This window comes from Temnothorax nylanderi, unplaced genomic scaffold (genome assembly GCF_030848795.1).
Source record: "Temnothorax nylanderi isolate EJ_2023f unplaced genomic scaffold, tnyl_v1.0 TNYL_tig0004_pilon, whole genome shotgun sequence".
Lineage (NCBI taxonomy): Eukaryota > Metazoa > Arthropoda > Insecta > Hymenoptera > Formicidae > Temnothorax > Temnothorax nylanderi.
Window position 1 is genome coordinate 3,037,021 of NW_027249066.1, and position 20,734 is coordinate 3,057,754.

At 34.4% G+C, this 20,734-nt stretch overlaps 1 protein-coding gene across 5 annotated transcripts in view; it reads left to right on the forward strand.

Annotated features, from left to right (window-relative positions):
- Positions 1-20,734, forward strand: part of LOC139774780 (GTP-binding protein Di-Ras2) — an 89,394-nt gene that overhangs the window by 26,665 nt on the left and 41,995 nt on the right. The gene's annotated exons all lie outside the window — the stretch shown is intronic.

The window sequence follows — 20,734 nt, forward strand, 5'->3', positions numbered from 1 at the left end:
GCGCGTTCCGAGATTTCAATTTAGAGAATTGCTCGCGACTGTGCAGTTTTCATTAGACTTGATAGATAAGAGTCGTTTTATTGTATTTCATTTTATAGTAATTTTAGGTGCAGACGTAATGTGCAACGCGTCAAATAAGATACGTCAATGTATCTTATTCGTTTCTAAGATTCAATGTGGAAAATAAAAAACCTGCTAATAATTATGACTTAAAAAAAATAAACATCAAACTCTTGAAATGTGCTACTAAAAAAATGTCTTTTCTTTGGCCTGAACGTATCTTTACAATAAAAATTTCAGTTAGCTAGGCGACATGAAAAGGTCGAAGCACAGCTCCGTGTCTATTATTAACGGAATCGCTACTTCGTTTTCCAACGATTGTCTAACTGCTTCTAAACCGAACCGTTCGTTCGCATCGCGAACGTGAATGCCGCTACCGGTCTGTCTGTTTCATACTTGTCCAACTCCTCCTTCCCACTTCGGCTTGCTCGTCCGATAAGAATTCCGACGTGGCTTTAAAATTAATGGCTTTCAACCACGAAGGTTGACGGCGCCCGCTATTGACATCGCGCGCGCCTGTAAACGAACAGGAAGTTGTGCGACTCGCATGCGCGCGAAAATAATTAAACTCGAGAACGAGTTGCATGTGCGGTCGATCGATATCTTCCATCAAAACCTGCGTTTTTATAATTATCGAAGCCCGGAGCGTTTCCTGATTATAAAATAGTTTTCAGTTTCTCATCGTTTTATAATCAGCGATATAAGCAGTTAGTATTAGCATCTCTCTCTCTTTTTTTTTCTGAAACGCTATTACTTTGCCGGAAAAGTGTAGCAGCATTTTTTCAAAGAAATCCATATATTTCGAGATTATTGTATATAATGCCCGAGATCGTTGGATATTTTTTTAATCATAGAAAAGAAACTAAAAAAATACAGTTATTTCCGAGTTGTTTCAATGCCGAGGTAGCAATACTTCTGCATTATTTATGCTTAATATTTAAGTAACGTTGGAAAATTAAATATCAAGTGGACATCAGATGGACAATAGAATCAGAAGCATAAAATGTTTCGTTTTTATTGATTCTATATAACTAGACCTTTCCTTTATATAAATCTAATTATCAAGTCTTAATTATCAAGATATCTATTTCTGGAGTTTTAAAATTCATGACGAGTGATGAATTTTAACAAGTTTTTATGCGAAGGAGAGTTAACTTAAAATTTGTGATACAGAATGACTAAAGACTCTCCCAGGAAATCCTGTGTAAACTATACAAGTTAAAATCTATGAATTATTTTCCCGATCGTGAGAAACAACGATGGTAACTCGGTTTAACGAGGCGTTCGCTTCTCAGCGGACGCGAGCTATCGATATTCGCGAGCTTTGAGTGCGACTAATGGCCCGAACCACTTGTTGAAAGCGAATTCACTTGAAACGCTTGCATTTCGACGAGATCTTTGATTCACGTCCATACTTTTCGAACGGGTGAGTTTCGCTCTTTTATCGTCCCAGCTACAAAGCGATCTAGCTTGCAAAGCTTTAAATAAATTATAAAATTAAATAGTAAAAATTAAAATTAATAATAACAAAAATATAATATATTTCTATATTTTTTTAAATATGAATTATTTATTATTCGAGGAATCATGATCATGCATTATAGTGATTTTTTACTTTGTAAATACTTATGGAAAAAGCTGTTTATATAACTAATGTGTATTCATAAAATTACAAAAATAATTTTTACTAATACAAATTGATATTTATCTTTGATCGAAAATATTATTTAACGAGAACTTATAGATCTTTTTACAAGCAGGTCACTTTTATCTAAAATTTTGCCATCTTATTTTCTTTACCTAAACAAAAAATAAATTTTTTAATCCAAAGAGTCGTACATCGAACGAACACATTGTCGATTCGTGAATAAATATTTCGCTTTAACCGAGGCATTTGGGGGAAGCGGCGAGAATCGTGGAAATAAAATTTTTGCAATAGATCGAATGAAGGAGTAAATTGAAGTGCCACAAGTAACGAACTGCAAGCTGCCGCGTCGATTATTTGCAAATGGTGATCGAAAAACGATTCGGTTAGTAGCGCACATGGCAGTTTTGTGTCCAATGTAATTTACATAACTACGTTTCCATTGAAGCTTATAACGAATCTTTTACGTTGCAGCTGTTCAAAGTCGGTAAATGTAAAGCTATTGCTACATTACATAAACTTTCTTCCTTTCAATATAAGAGTTAAGGTCCAAAATTATCGATAACAGAGAGCTTCTCCAATGCTCTGTTTAAATGTAGCAAATGTTAAGTTACACGTCTAAAGAGAATAATAAAATAAAGAAGGTAAAAAAAGATAGCATATAAAACACTGTCCAAATCTCTATAGAATCCTACGTCGCAAAATTGAAAAAAAAAAGAGCTTTCTCGCGGAAAGAGATCTATCTCTTTCTCTTTTCTCGCATCTGGAAATAAAATTTTCTATCCGAGGTGAAATGCACAGCGCTTGTCACCGCGTACGCGACCTTTTATGTAGTAATAAATAATAAGGTAACTGTCGCGCGCGTTTTCTTCTTTCCGGCCGCGCAACGAGATAAAGCGGCCTGATATCCCAACTGCCGCGGATGAGAATAGACGACGGATATGCCGACGACAACTTCGCGGTATATTTTATAGGGGCTGTTATCATATCCCGCGCATTGCACACCACTCGTCGTGTGTCGCGTTTATTCCACCGTGTTGTTCTAAACACGGTTCTCAGCTACAGAAATATGCTCTCTCTGAATAAAACATTACTGTACTTTTCCGCTGCCGTTTACCGTGCAGTATCGTGATTGTGTAACTCTACGAGAGCAGCAGGAGCTCGTTACTTTACTAATTTTTAAAAATTATTTTTTATCTTTCTCCTCGATTTTGTTCCCTTTTCATTGCTTTTTCATTGCTTTTTTTTAAATCTGTTTGTTCATATTTAATTAGCGAGCTGTAAAATAAACGTACGACCCATGCAATTGCGTTTCTACAGAAAATATGCCTCGAGCGCGCGCTTCTAACAATCGTCCGACCGATCCGAAAAATAGTTATCAAGCGTTTAAGAAGCCTTCGGGCATGGTCGAGATCCACTCGACCCTTTACCAGAGGGCTTTGCCACTTTCTTTGCGAGAACTCAAGTACCGACCAGCTGCTAAACTTTTCTAAGAGATAATAATCATAATCGAAATATAACGCTGCAAGGGCAAATTATTCTGATCGGTTTTTCGTACGCCTAAACTAAATACACTATGTCTATAAATGAATATTCCTTCTTTCGCTGTGATCATTGATTGTAAAACGCATGAAAGAAACAAAAAATAGGAGAAATTAGGATTTTTTAATATCCACTTTAATATCCGATAACATGCGCGTATTGATTATCGAAATACACATTATCCAATTATTCGAAAAACTAGCTGTTATTGAGTAAATGAAGATTACATTAATTCAAATTAGTGTTATATATGTATACTTCAGTAAACTAATCGTAGCAATAATTAATAATTATTGCTACAATTATTATATTATAATGTTCTACTTCAATATATATCTATTTAAAAAACGTTCGACTTCTTTTACACGGTACATTTATGTATACCGAGTCACTTTTTATCGCATAATCAATATCGCTGGAAAGATGCTTCTGGAGTTTCTATTTTGAAGTTCAACGTCGCGTTTTTCAAAGAATTACCGTGTGACGCGCAAATTCGCTCTCTCGATTGAAGCTTTGACGAGAGGCGTCGCCGACGTGCGAAATCGCCGGTCAAAGTTACGTCGTGTCGTCGGGTATCGAAAGAAGGAACCTCATTTATGTCCGTGGGGAGGCCTCGTCGAGGACCCCTGACCCGATTTCGCCGCGTCCGTATCTTTGAATCGGCGCTGGAGGGCTACCTTCCTCAGCGGTGGGATTCATCATCACGTATAGAAAGCGTTTTAAGGCCTTGGTCGAACTAGCAAACAAGCTCGTAACCGCTTCTGGTAAATCTGCACCATCCTGTCGCGATTTCGTGCTGAGAATTCTCGCCGCTGCCACCCACAAGAATTGCCTCTTGCCTCTCAAGACTAAGTCAAATATATTTCAAGAACGTAATGAAACGGAGAGACGAGCCATGATTGCACAAGCATCGTGATATAGAGTCAGCTGTCACTTGAATAATCGCGAGAAATTAGGAAGTAATCCTGCAAGCATTTCAGAATACCAATTGTATTCTGGAGGAGTAATAATTTAAATAAATGAATATTATTGTATATTGTGATTATTTTTTTAATAACACTTTGAAATTAATTAGCTAAAAACGTATGTTTTTGTATTAACGTGCAAGAAGGGCAAGAACTCGTATACGAACGATCATCAAACTTTTCATGAAACGCGACGATTACAGTTTTGCCACTTGATATATTATTTGCTTACGTGAATAGAGTTTTTGAGATGTGTATTATGCTTTAAAACAGTATTTTATTTATCTACTAATCGAACATTATTAATTATCGTGAGGGACGATTAATAACATATATATATATATATATATATATATATATATATATATATACATATATGAAATAATTACAGAAATCAATTTCAAATTGATTAAATAAATATCATAAATAAAAATTAAAATTTGTGATACCAGAAATAAGATGAGGTGTGATATTTTAATCAATTACAACGCGCGAGCGATACAAAAGTATCAATAGAAGTCTCCGATTCCGTAATCATTTTTATTTCATATGGAATCAGCATTTTAGAGATATTATTTATTTGATATTAATATTTCAACATTTTGCGTGAAAAAGGCGCAGAATATTGTACGTAAATATATTTATTATTTGCTAATTAATCAATTGTAGTAATGTGATCCCGTATTAAGAGGAGTTAAGCTTTATTCAATCATCATCTTATTATTTATACAATTTTACTTTCGTATTTTCCATGTGCGACCAACCGGCGCAGATACTAAGAATACTACCAATATTGGATATTACCATTTAACATCGCGCATTCTGTTTAATAAGAGAGTTTAATAATAGAGTTCCTATAATTATTACTGTGTTTACATATTGAATGAACGAACGATACTGCACCATAACGTTTCCAATGTCTCTGTGCTTCTACATAATAATAACTGCATAATGAAATGTTGCTATCACCGTGTATGTCACATGATTTATGACTTATAATACATACTATGTATGTATTATACATATGACTTATAATATACCTACAAGATATTAACCTTGTTCCCTTTCGCATAACCATTACAAAGCCTTATCGACGTATTCTGATGATTAATTAAGATAGAAAATGCATGATATAAATTGATGTAAAATCAATAAATAGGGAGATAAATAGGCTATGAAAGATTAAAGTAACACAGCACTATGACATAGAAATACTATATTAATCATTAGCACGTTATTTTGCTAAATTATTTGAAATGTGTAACTCCAAAATGCTTCTTAGCTTCTTAAATGCCTCTATGCTTCTCTATGAGTTTTATATGGTACTTGCATTCTTTCATGCAAAAAAAGTCGACGTATTATTATACATATTTCAGAGTTAAATATTTACGTTAATCTCTCAGACCATCTATTTCAAAGCAATGGATCTACGAGATGTTATATATATATATATATATATATTGGCAATTTTCGCAAATCCATTGCTTTAAATTAAATTAAAAGATAAGTTAACACTCACTAGTACGATGCAGCAGCAGCAGCAGCAGCAGCTCTACTCTGTCATTGTCCGATGCTTCTTCTCTTCTTGCTCTCAAGTCTTTTGTTGCAATCACATAAGCCGGCACTCGCGAAAAGAGATTTAGTTCGCGCACGTATTAATCACTCGTTGCTATCCTGAAATATTTAACATTTTATAATATAATTTCGCGAAAATATTCTACGCCTCGCGTTTCGAATTGTTTCCGATGAATTATTATCGTACATTAAATATCTTATACATATACATGTTTGTTTACAGAAGAGTTACTCGTATATTAATCGGAAATGTATTTATAGTAGTTATACGTTAAAATAATTTTGCATGATATTTCCGATGTTAATCGTACAATTTCACGAAATAAATCAGTAATTATTATCAAGAAACTCTCTTCTCTCTCTCTCTCTCTCTCTCTCTCTCTCTCTCTCTCTCTCTCTCTCTCTCTCTCTCTCTCTCTCTCTCTCTCTCTCTCTCTCTCTCTCTCTCTCTCTCTCTCTCTCTCTCTCTCTCTCTCTCTCTCTCTCTCTCTCTCTCTCTCTCTCTGTCTGTCTCTCTCTCTATCGATGTATCACACAAAGATTTTTGTACTTTAATTATTTCGCTAATTAGCCGAGCCGGTAATTCGCTTGAATTACTACACGTTCTTAATCTGAAAATGGTAATGGTCAAATTATGTTTAAACTGGCGAGTTTAAAACGACATATCAAATCCAAGAATAAATTGGGGCTCGAATTTTGTAACAAAATAGTAATTTAATAACGATAATAATACTCATTCCCTCTATCGCTTCAACTTCTAACAAGTCGAGTAAAATGCAGGGAATATTTTAATAAGTAATCGTCATCTCAATATATTTATAAGTCGTAAAATCGTATAAATCGTAAAAGATAATTAATAATAGTGTTAAAATTAATTGTTAATAGGGAATAATCGCATTTCGAACAATAATAATGTTGCGACACGCGGAGCGACTGGCGCTGTAAGTTTTCTGCTCGAGCGTCGCGGAGCGAATGATCGTGCGCAACGACCGCTCGCGAGAAACGATGCGTCGTCCTTGTTTACATATACCTATCGGTAGTACGGTGACGCGTGTAGGTTTGAATTAGTAACATTTTAGGACAACGATTTTGAAATATTTAAAACTTTTTGAAGCAAATATATGTAACTTTGGATATTCTGATCTGGTTGTACATTAGTTTCGACAAACGCGCTATTATTTAGCACACATATAGCACTTCGTTTAGATTCGTTGACATAGTTTAAGGTAACGATTAATGTTGCTCTGTATTTCAGAACGTTTTAAAAATTGATATGTCTAATTATATGATTATGCAACAGCACCTAAATTATAAACACTGTTATCCAATTATCCAATATAAGTTACGGAGATGCATCAGATGGATATATGAGAAATAGCGAGATTAGCGCGCAATTTTATGAAAGATAGTTCTCTGCGTTTAAATAATTCGTATTTCTATATTAGAATTTATCAAATAAAACGTGGTATTACAAGATTTAATATAGCGATCACGGGTTCAGATAATTTGTTTTTCTACTGGGAAAGTATCAAATAAAACGCTTTATAATAAAATTTTGTTAGATTTACTGATTGAAGCACGTGATTGAAACACATGAGAATAGAAAGGTAGTGACTTAATCAATTTTGTATGAAGTCTCGTGAACTTTTTGCGATAGGCGTCAACAGTATCGAGAAGCATTGCTCAGTGACATTTAGCAGTAATTTAATGTGAAAAAGTCGAAGTTCAAATATCGCGACTTTTTTATTTGTTTTTATGGACGTTGCTACTATTTATTTTATTCGATTACGAAGAGTGGATTTACTCTTATCATTAAAATAACTTTGACCGTTAGAAAAATAAATAAGTAATAAATAATCAATATCATTAGAATTATTATTAATATTATTAATTAATATCATTAAGATTTAAAATAAAGTATCGTTTTTTATGTAGAAGGAACTGATTGAGACGCATCGTATATAAAACAAGATAATAAGAACGAATGAATATACACGAGAATTATTTCATAATAGATCTTTCGATGAACATAGACACAATTTTACTTTAGCTACAATATCTGGAAACTTTGTAATATTTAATATTAAGAGTGATGGTAATTAAAATTTAAGTAAAAATTCCGTAAGAATAATGCATTTGACTTTAAATGAGTGATAAAGTTTTGTTACATGATCGTTCTCCAGCAGCGTAGTTTGTGGAAAGCCATTCATTTATAATCAGTTAATCGGCAAATAACTCAAAAATTAATGATACTTCGACGTTTCAGTTAAAAGATAAATAGATGGATGGATCGAGAGAGAGAAAAAGAGAGAGCTAGATTAATAAAAAATCCTATCATTAAAATTAAAGTCGATGTAACATATACTGAGATAGCCTATATTTTATACTTGTTAGAGTATTTCGATTCTAATTATACAATGACACACGATAATATTGTAATGTGATATTTGGTCGTAAAAATACCGCTAAAAGTTAATTAACAGTTGTCATCTTAAGAGTGCTTAACACAAACAAGATACAAGCGCGCAGATATAAACGGAACTTAGATTGTACCGAGAAATCTCTCTCCGAGAGATACCAGACAATGTGACAAAACGAGCTCATTTGAAGAAGCCTCGTCATGAAGATGAAACAATGGAAAGGGAAGTCGGATGTATTTTTACCGTATGTGCAACGCTATACATCTGTCAGATTTATAGCTATTTATAGTTTATTTGTCTGATGTGTGTTATCCAACGTTCTTACAATAGAACTATCGTAACAGAAAGGTAACATCTTCTACCAACTTGCCATAAAAAAATTAAGATTTTATTTTCACAAATTGTTCTAAATCCGTATTTCACAAAGACCGAGAATACGTTACAAAACTATGAATAATGTATTCTATCTTAAACAAATAATCTCTATTTTTCAAAGATACAAATTGGGAATCTAGTTTAGAAATAACATCTTATATTGAAACCAAATTACGGGCGCATTTAAGATCAAATATAAAATTAAATTCGCCAATGTAGCGAATTAATTGCATTTAACGCGTCTCGCATAAAAACGGAAAAGCGCGTGTTTTATGTTAACTGTGTACAACTCTTAAAAGCAACGAAACATAAATCTAATATTCTCAAGTATGTATTTACGACGTGAATTATTTTTACCATTTAATTAATTTTACGAGCTATTTTACCGCTGCAAAAGACTCTCGGTAGACTACTGTGACCGCGCTGTTTTCATGCTGCATAAAGTCGTTGGGAAAGAATCTTGTAAACTGTAACAATCCCCAAACCAACAGCCCCAATCTCGCTCGGTGTAGTATTACGGATAACGTGTAGCGACGGATTAACACGGCGCGGGAAACTCGAGGCGGCTACCTTCGAGCTTTTCTCTCTCTCGTGGAGAGAGAGAGATCCGTGAAACGTAATAAACTCGCAACGTGGTATCCACCGGTGACGGAATTGCGCGTTTCCAGAGGGAGGCGAGGTAAACGGGTAAGAGAGAAAACCGAGCCTCCCTCTCTTCTTAAAGCGGAGCTGTCTTTTGCGTGTGCATGTCGAGCAAGAGGTACATAAGCAGATGGCGATCTCATTTAGCGCGTCATTCGCTGACCATCGCATGCGGCTAACGAGAAGAGAGAGAGAGAGGAATGTTTAAAGCAAGCCTTTGAATACCTTGGATCTCGTGCTGGGCATCGCGCGGAAGTATATATCTCTCTGACGCGATAAATGATACAGAAAATTACGAACTCTATTCATGCAAAATATTGATTTTTTAAAAATACATTCTACCACTAGTTATACCTTTAATTTAAAAAATTATAATAGCCTGATATTTTATACGATATTTTATCGACTCTCGAAGTGTTACGCGTTTGACAATTTGATGCGGTTTTTCTTGACAGAACCCCCGCGTCACCAGACAGATTTCCTTTAACCAACGTATTCTTCTAACTCAACGTGAATTACGCATCAGTGAGTCCCCAGCTGATGCTCGAAAAGAGCAACGAGAAAAAAGGTAATGCTTTCGTAACAATGGCTGTACGCGTCCGCGGATACTTGGTACCAGCCGTAATTTCCGTTGCAGCGTCGAAGAAGCGAAAGGAAACGAGAAAATCATCAGTAAGAGAGAGAGAGAGAGAGACAGAATGCGCCGAGTTCTTCTGTAAAAATGTAAAAGACACTCGTGCACATACTGCACATTTCGCTACGTGTACGTGCTGACACGTACCTCCTCTCGCGTACCTCACGTCGCTCCTCTTCCCTACCGCCACGTTATTCTCCAGCATTTACAGCATTCGTGGAAACGACTATCGAGGCTTTCTGTACACGCACGTGACGAAAAGCCGAAGCAGCATGTTCCAGGCATGCTGCGAACGGGGCGATAGTGTAATCTCGCTCGATCCAGGTTACCTTAGCGACGCGACAAAGCATGTGTATACGCGGCGTATTAAACAAAGGAGGAAACGAAATTGCATCGGAAATTGTACCGCGTCAGTCAGTCCGTTCCCAAACGAGCGCGCGAGCATTCAATCGAATATCCAGAGGAAAACACGAAAATCGCTCTGATTTTACTGCCCCGGGCCCCGTCGCGTTCCCGGATCGGAATGCAATCGCAAAGTATTGTCAGATCGGTTCAATATCCCTCCAAAATACGTACAAATTCGCACGTATTTTGGAGGGATTTTAATAGGAGACAGAGTACGGTTATTCTTTTCTTCGTCATCAACGTATTACACTTTCGCTCTCAATAACCTTTGATATTTCATTGATTCTGATACGCCGTTAATGTCAGGCACTGCTCATGATGTTCGAAATAAATATTCATGAAGTTATATGGACCTGATACGATCCATTAAAGCACCGCTACTGATGTGCTTGTTCCCTTCAGACATTTCGCGCTCGTTATTACGGATAAATTTATTCGATTAATAAAGGGTAGAGTTCAACGAATACAACACAATAGAGCGTTGAGTATCAACCGAGCAATCCGAGCATGATAAGATGGAATCTGAGAATGAACCTTTCACCTCTAGCTGTTATTTGTTCGGTTTTTCTCCCGGATGAAGAGCAATGTCTTGACATTTGCGCATTCTGGTTGATTTATAATTTATAGCTGAATCCGCCGTAAAAAGTCATCGAGAAAAATTAATCCAATAACGTGATAGATCACACTTAAAAAATATATATAAAAGAAGATATCTATACTATTATATAAAATCCTTACGGGTGGTGTATGTTTGTGGGTTTTTAACTTAAAAACTATTGGACCGAATTTTTACCACAAGTATATAAAATAGGGGTAGAATTTTCCGGAAAGTGCTATAGAGTGTGTAGTTTTTCGTTATCTATTTTCTGGAAACCGATTTTTTGAATTCTTACTAATTTTTCGGGAAATAATTGACCAAATCTCAAAGAATTATAGATCAAACAGGGGTAGAATTTTCCGGGGAGTGCTATAAAGTGTATAATTTTTCGTTACCGATCTTTTTGGAAGCCGGTACCGAAATTTTTTCAATTTTTCGGGAATTAATTGACCGAATCTTAAAAAATTGTATATGAAGTAGGGATAGAATTTTACGGGGAGGGAGAGAGGGAGAGAGGGAATGAGAGAGAGAGAGAGAGACTATTTGTGTGTCTTATTACATATGTCCTCCGGGGCGAAGCCCGGGTAACCAGCTAGTAATAAATAAATGTCAGTTCCAAATATACTCTTGAGTTACAATTTCTATCTTCGATATTTATATCTTACATATTTTTTAATAAGGAGTACTCGAGATCGCTCGTTATTAATGTCATCACATTATTAAATCCCGCTAAAAAAAAAGAACAATTTTAAAATACTACAAGATTATTTCTTATCGCACAGCTGTTTACCGATAATTTTAAGGGAAACATCTCACGTTCATGACGATCGTCGATCACTCGCTGTCTCGTTTCGACTAAATCATTAGCCGAGATGACGGAATTAATGTATAACCGATGTAAATAACCCTCGAAAAATAACGATGTGTCGCGCGATCAATAGTTCCTTATCAACATTTTTTCACATCACTGTCTGACGGAAGATACGAGGGGGTGAAAGGTGCCGGTTTTATTCACTCCCTGTGTTTTCGGACGTATCCGTCTTGTTACTCTGCCGCGTTTTCGAGGGAGAGATTGACGCGCTTCCACGTGGAAACGCGCACGCATTCCACGTCGCACCCCATCAGTCACCATTCATTCTATAATACAATATAGGAGATTCGATGTGCTCCCTACTTTCGCCTACTCCCTTGTCAGTCAACGGGTGCGTTTGTGTGAAAAAAAAGAACACGAGAAGGGCATTTCTCACGTGAGTATCTAAAAAAGTGGGTTAATCGTGAATAGAAGGCCTTAGATTGCTAACGATATACCCGCAACACATAGAAATCAGAGCATGTAGTTCAGTCAAAACCGATTTGCTAATGACGGCTCTCTCTCTCTTTTCATTCATTTTTAATTAAACTCGAAAATCACTTTCTGCGAAATGTCTTTAATGCTCTTTTATTAATAGCGTTATCATTAGCGGTTATACAATTAAAGAACGATATCGGAGAAAGATATTCATTAAAATTCCGCGAATAATCTGTGTATATATCCAAGAGGAACGTAGCAGTAATTTTAAATTTTAATCGAATGAACTATTTAAGCGAGGCAATTCGTTAATTGACTCTAAATTGCGCAATAAATTTGTAACGGAAATTTGCGAGAACATCGCACAACGTCTTGTATATCAACCCTTATAAAAGGTCGATAATTATCCGCGGTTATTAATACTTAAATACGCTAAAATGTAGGATTTATTAACGATAGAGAATACTCAGAGTGTTCAAACGGAAGACACGAGGAAAGACTTATTGTTGGTGAAGCATCAGCGATATTTAAAGGACGAGCGAAAATGAGAAATCAGGGTTGATGCCATCGAAGGATCTTGATTTTATGCGATTTTTCGAAAAAGAACAACAAGAGAGAGATTCTGACAAAGAGATAATAGGGACAGAACGAGAGAAAACCACCGTGACGACTCACTAAAGAGAGCTTAGGGAGGATATCTGTGTTGTTATTCAAATCCTCATCCTCCCGCTCACCCTCGGAGGACGAATGCGCGAAGTGAGCGGATATATCGTAAGACTCGTAAATTTCGAAACTGTCAAGTAAAACCCAACATCCGTCCCCGTGGATCTACCCTTTCTGCCACACGGGAAGAAAAATTGGGAACTATCTCCTGACCTGACGAGGGATGCTGTCCCCTTCCGACGACAAAACGTCACAACGGCAGGATTTAACTGCCTCATTGTCCGACCACCGAGTTCTCTGCGCAGTGTCATTGTTTCCAAATTGTGTAACATTAATGTTACATTACGTTAAAGCTGCGTCTCCATTGGAGCAACTTTTTGTTGATGTTCTATGTTTCTTTAAAAAGTTGCTAGTTGTTGCCGAAAGTTTCTTGAAGTGCCTCAATATTTCTGTTTCCTGCGACAAATGTTACCGTTTGTTACGTGTTTCCTTTCGAAGCGATAAAGATGAAAGGAAAAAACTATAATAGTAACACATGTCAACAAGTCGCAACAGGAACAAATGAAGGAATTCAATGTGGACATTCCTAGTTGCCGTGGACACAGTCGCGGTTATGGTCACATTATCCAAAAATGTTGCCCAAAACTCAAAATCCAAATGTTCCTGTGATTATGTTGCTTCAACGTATAGACAAAATGTTGCTATAAGTTTACATATGTCGGATTATTTTGAAATATTTAGCAGCAAAAAATTGCTCGTTGTTGTTCCAGTGGAGACGTAGCTTTATACGTCATTTTTTATCACGTCCACCGCGTAACATTGCATGACCTTCTTATTGGTCAATCTGTAAGAGTGCCTGCTAGATGCCGAATTTCTGATAAATTATGCGGCTACATAAAATATAAAGTCATTAAAAATTCTTTTTATTGTAATAATATTAAAAAAGAGATCCGTTGTAATTAATATTCTATTCTTTATATTATTAAAATAATTTTATATATTCAATTATTTTTAAATTAAAGAGACAACAGTTATTTATACTACTGCATCATGCATTATCCATATTTATTTTATGATAATTTTCAAATATTATGTTAATGAACTCTTTTAATTAATTATATTTGATATACATAATAAAGACAGTCTGATTGATAAGTAGATTAGTTAACAAATCAGTCAAATACGTGATTAAAGACAGAACTTTAGCATTATTGAAATATACTTTTAGAACCATTAATATTCTTTTACAAATTAAGTAAATAATGAGTTTAATTGCAATGTTTTATTAATAGATGTTAATCAAAAGCGACAGAAAGAGAAGTAGGAGAAGGGAATCTAATAATAATATTGAAGTTTTCTCATAATATTTTATGTAGTGCCTAACTACGCGCGATATGACATATTATTAGTAATTGTTGTGCAATTAATTTGAAGCAGCTATATATAACGCTCTGGAATATTGCTTCTGTATAGTGAACATTATTCGTCGAACGTCACTGCTAATAATTAGCCAGTCCTAATTAAGCAATCGTTCGGCTACGGAAAATTCGACAAAACAACACCCGACAAAATCATGATATATTTTTCAATATTAATGAACTATCCGGAAATATCTTGAATCAGAAATCTATAGAATCGAATTTGAATGTATTTTAACGCTATGTAATATTATTATTTTTAATATTGTAAAAAACTCATTTCTATCTATGCATATAAATCTTCGGTGTTTACTACGACGCGACGCCTTAAGCGGCAAACGACTTTTCTTCATTTTAACTTTTAATGAAGTGCGTTATTGAAAAATAGCATAGTGCAGAATGACTGATTTTAGTAATTAATAAACAGAAATCGTTAATCAGAACTTTTAATTAACGTCATATTTTAGAGTAAAAAGTAATTTGGTAAAAGCTCCACTCAACTGATAACATTCTGATATATTTGAAGCATAAGTAATTTTGATATTTAACTTTTAGTGGATGATAAAAGCGTTTATTAGTATCTTCCTAAATAGCTTTTATTCAATAAAATAGAAAAAATATATAATGCTATTTTTGTGTAGAATTATATTGATTTTCTATCGTAACTTATACTGCACTACGCCATTAATCTTCAAATAATCGTATCTAGAAACTTCACGTCAACTTGCTTTTCTTTATAAATACGAAAATATGTTAAGATCGACAACTATAAAGAGACATATTAAATAAATTGGATTTTTGCAACTCTTCCAGAATATCTCGTTCTCTGTCGCATGCTGACGAACTTTTGGAGAATAGGTTGCAGCTGCTTATGACGTCACATATGCCATGTCTGACCGGGTTCCATGGCCCATGTGTGTTCGCCGGCAGGCCTGCACATTCAATACGTGTGTCGGTACCAAGGACCGATCTTGCGTGAAACGATCAAAGGCGCGACAACCACGTGCGACCGAACCGGGCCGCCTATCTATTTCTACGTCGGGCGAAGAGTTCGCCATCGTAAACGGAGTTTCGTCACCGCGTTGTGTCCTTCTGTCGCAGAACCCTCTTTTTGTCGGCCGTCCCCTTGTCATCGCACCCGAAAGATCTCAAAGCTCATTTATTGGGAAAGTTGCCGTGCTTCGGCCCTTTGGCTCGCTCGACGAATTATCAAAGCGACGGCGACGGCGCGTCATCGCTCTTCTTTTCAGCCTCCGTCCGACACGAGAGCATATGTGCGAAAACTTAATTTTATCTTGTAACTTGGAGCATTCTTCTCGTCGCGGAGATATGAGAATGCCAGTGATAAAAGTCATATTTGAGATAACTTAACTCTCTGTGATGGAATTTCACAGATTCTTGCTAAGAATTTCAGTAGATGATGTGTAATTAATTCAATCAATAAAATTCATATTAAATTCATATAACGTTGTTATGAATTTACGCGTCTGACGGTGAGTCGCGCCGCCCTTGCTTATCTCTTGTACTCAGCCCGTAATAAGTTAACTATTTCTTTTTATAATTCAAAAACTATAAGCTTCGAAGAAAGCAGAATTCGATATACACATATGACATTTTTATATGTAACGCTTCTTTAATAAATAAAATTGTAAGATTAAAATGTTACTGATATGAAAATGAACAATGATGAAAAATATAAATGAGAAACAAAAGACCATTAATAATAGCGACGTTTTTGAAAGATGTATATATACATGACTTGAAATGACATCCCTAGCTCAATTTCAACTTTTCGTCGTTCTGATTTTCTCGTCAGAAACAATGCAACTACGCTCGTGTATTCCCTTGACATAAAAATATGCCGGGATGGATGAAGCGTTGTGATAGATAAGACTTGTCTTTGTAGAATCGCGTGCTTTTCGGGAGAGTGCTTCCGGAATAAAGTGAGAGTTATGAAAGACTGCCAAGCGAACATTCCATTGTTTCTATCGAAAAGAGCTTGATGGTACGAAGAATTCGCGTGCTAACGCTGCATCAAGTTTCAATCAAATTTATTGACTACCTAAATTAAATCAATATTTATTGTAAAACAGATATCTGTTTTAAAGCCCTTTCAAAGAGCAGCAAATTTTTAATAAACATGTGTAAAAAATATTAAATAACTCTTTTCTTAATTTAATATTAAACATTCCAAGAAAAATTAGTTATTTTAATGGTGATAATTTTTTGTGTATAAACTATTCAAGATTATTCTACCTGTTTTAGATTATGTCTTGGCTTTAAATAATATTAATTTTTAAAACCAATCTATTTGGCTTTAAAAAACAATAAATTGTTAATTGCATACTCCATTGTTTAAAGAATACACATCAAAATATAGTAATTGATATATGTAAAATCTAAAAAAAATAAAACTTTATGGATTCTCTCTCTTTTCTAGAAAAGGAATATTACAGAAATAGATTGAGTATAATTCACTATATTATAGTGTAAAGATTCCTTTGTTGTAGGAAAAATACAAGAATTATCATTAATTAAAACTATATATATACATATAGAGACAATTTGATGTGTTCTATGGAAGTGACATAATAATTTATTGTCGTGTCATGTTCGTGATAAATCGTTGAAGCGCACGAAACAATACCGCGTGATGCGCATATATTCCGTGTATAAATAAATACCGTTTACGCTGGGAAGAGATAAATAGTGCTCGCAATACCGGGGTAAAAACTGGCATACATTCTCCAATTGCGACATAGTTAAAAGTCTTATAAATCACATTATGTTGTGTTTACACAACATTTAAAACATTTATACGCGATACAAGTTTTGCAGCCGTCAGCACACATAATTTTCTAATGGTATGCGAATTACCCATCCCTGAGTTTATTAAATAATTAAATAACGAAATACATAAAAATGTTTAAAATATTCTCTCGTGTTTTTAATAACAAATCATTTTGAATATTAATTTTTTATTTGCAATCCAGAATGATGGCTTTCGGCTTTTAAAAGGTATATTTTATAAAATTAAAAGTATTTAAAATGATAATAATTTACATTTATTTAGTATTTATTATAACTTGCCATAAATATTTTGCTTTCTTATTTGTGAATGTTCTGCTGATTCTCTAATGTAATTTACCATAATTTATATAATACATAAAATACAAAATTCTATAACATTTATTTTATTAAACTTGCAACTTTACCAAAATTAATACGTTTCTGCTGTACGGGAAAGTATAGTTTATAAATACCGAACACGAAAAGAGATGGAGCTATTATGTCGATAAATTGATTTAACTTAAATGCGAGCTGTTTTCGCGAGATACGTTGACACAATGCTGCGTTAATACAACATAACGCCACTTTTGGGATAGGGATGCAAAGCGCTTTGACAGAGTGAAAAATATCGAAAAGCTTCGATAGAGCTTCCTGGATAGAGGGATATACATTCGCAAGCTATAATGGAGCTGCATCGCTCCGGGGAATCTCGTTAAACGCGCGAGAAAATAATGGAATTGCTCTTTTTATATAAATTCTACCGCGCGCTAAAGGTACCTCGCGTCGCTTGAAAGCGGATCTGAAAAAAGTACCGTTGACGTGAATCGATGTGAAACGAACGGCCGGATGTCTGCCCAATTCGACAATATGGTCAGCGCAATCATTGTTTCTTCCGCGTCACTCACAAACGCGCGATCGTACACGGAACTTTCCACTTATTACACGATTCGTAATCATATGCTTGATTGTTGCATTATTATCTGTGCATTAAGCGACGTCTTAAAACTGACAATGAGATCAATTCTTAACTTAAATTATCTTAACTTAGTTTTATAAGAGTGTCCTACGATTTAAGTTATAAAATACGCTTGAAGAAAGATAAATAGAATGTTTAAGTGATCGATGATATGTAACTGCGTGTTAACCATATTGTTGCCAATTGGGCGGAATGGGTGTGATTAATTCCATCCGATTCCACAATAAATTGTCACAGGGTGACAGTGTGTAGTCGAGTGCGCTTTGCGGATTCCAAATTCCGGGGATTTTCCGCGCGGGTTTATTTTCCGCACAGTCCAGTACATCGCTCGAGCGTAATACCTTTCAACTTAGAGAGAATTCTACGAATTTGATGGACTAGTCTGTTAAAAGCACCTAAGTCTCTATATATATTTAATTAAGATCAAGATTTTAGATAGATTACAATTTACCATTCGATATTTTTAAAGAGAAAATTAAGTAAACATTTGACAATTGGCAAAAAAATATATTAGTATATCATACGCTTAAAGTTTTAATATTATTATTAAATATATTAAACATTATGTTAATATTATTGAATAACACATAAATTTTATCTACGAATTAATTATCGTCTCGTTGGCCATCAAATGTTAATCCTCTTCGATCAAACACCGTAAAATTTATGCCCATAAATATGACCCGATAAAAGATAAATGGAATATCGAACTTATATGCTTTGTAAAATTCTAATTCTACGAAAACACGATACTTTTTAACCCCTATAACGAATGAAGCACAGTCGAGAGTTCCATGCGTACTATCTATTCATCCATTGATCGTTTCTCCATATTTAATCCCCCTAAGATTGTGAAGTTCTACCCTAAATTTCGCCATCCGTCAAATATAAATTACTGACAAACTCCAAGATAAATTAAATTAACTTTAACCAGGTAGCGAACAAGAGATCGAATCGACGAGCAGGGACCTCTGAACCTAGAAAATCGTGATATCGGGGAATATAATGATTGATCGAAGCAGCTTGAAAGTTTTTACGCAGCCATTTCGACAGACATTACAAGATTGATTCGCTTGTCTTAAGACAGAGCAGACTTCTCGCAAAGCAAGAAGCTTACGGCAGTAAAAAAGCGAACTGTAAAACGGACCGTGAAGAATATGAAGTTGTAGAATGAAAAAAACTCCCATATATATATATTAGAGTATTAAATTCTGTTCCGTGATTTATCATTTTTATCGAATTTTTGTTGTAACTGATCACAGTATTTCGTTTACAAGTCGTTTACAAGCTCATAAACGTAAAAGAACAGACTTTATAAGTTGAGAAGTTACTTGTGATACATTATATTCTTTCTTCTTATTACGAAACAACTATTTCTAAAAAATTATCCTTAAATTCTCTAAAATATACGTAAACACATACAATATCAAAGAAAATTTTTTTTCCTAATAATGTCTCTGCTAATTTTTGCATATAATTTTATATAAATATATAAATATATAAATATATAAATATATAAATATATAAATATATAAATATATAAATATATAAATATATAAATATATAAATATATAAATATATAAATATATAAATATATAAATATATAAATATATAAATATATAATATATAATATATAATATAGTATAAATATATAATAAAGGCATATAAAAAACGGTGCCAAGTTTAATAATATAATTTTGTATATGAACACTTGATAGACACAACGAACGAATAGGCAAACCTCGCAATTATACGAACATCAATATATGAGCGAGTTGTTGCGAGGATATTTGTGAAAAAACGACATCAGAAAAATCAAATAGACGACGCTTTAATTAACGAGCTCGTTACTGTCGGTCACAATTGATCGAATCAGAATTGATCAGTTCACTCGACCAGCTTCCGCATCCGTCACGAATCACGTTATATAGAACTGTAGCCTATCACTTGCTTTGGCTTTCAATTAAAGTAACTTAAGCGATAGTAAATCGTTCTCACTCAAGGAATGCCGCAGGAAAAGCCGGCTCGGAAAATACGTTCGAGGGAAAAAGGGAGAAAAACAGCATCTTGGTAAAGGGCACGGTCGAGCGTAAGCTATTGAACGTATAAAAACAAGTCCTAGTAGAATAATGACTTTACAATAATTGAATTGATTATTTTAAGAGGATCGAAGCGCTCGATATTGCAGCGTACCAATGAAGCGTAACGCAATATTTCTTTTTCTCTTGCTTAAGAAATTGAATTTTTTAATAAATTTAGCAATCGATAAAGAATTGCAGCGATAAACAATTCGTACGAAAAACAAAATCTGTATCAATGTATAGAGGATTGATCAAAGATTTTTGTCGTGATAGATCTTTATTGCATCAACATTTCGTTAAGATAAGATTCTTTATCAATATACAATCTCAAAATAAAAATTTTACAATATTTTCTAATTGTTATAAAATTCATTATGTCACAAAATTCAAATATAACTAACAATAAGTTAAAAATTAAATATAAAATTTTATTTATTTGTATTATTATGATATTTCAAAATAATTTAAAGCTTTCAGTTTTTAAAATGTTATAATGTTTCATATAAAATAGAGTTCTTCTGATAAGATAATTTCGAAATTAAACCATAGACATTACAAACCTGTAAGACTTGTTTGCCGAAATTTCACGTCGCTCTCGGAAAGATACGATTCATAATATAGATGTGTCACGATCTCCACGGCATTCTAAATCGTATT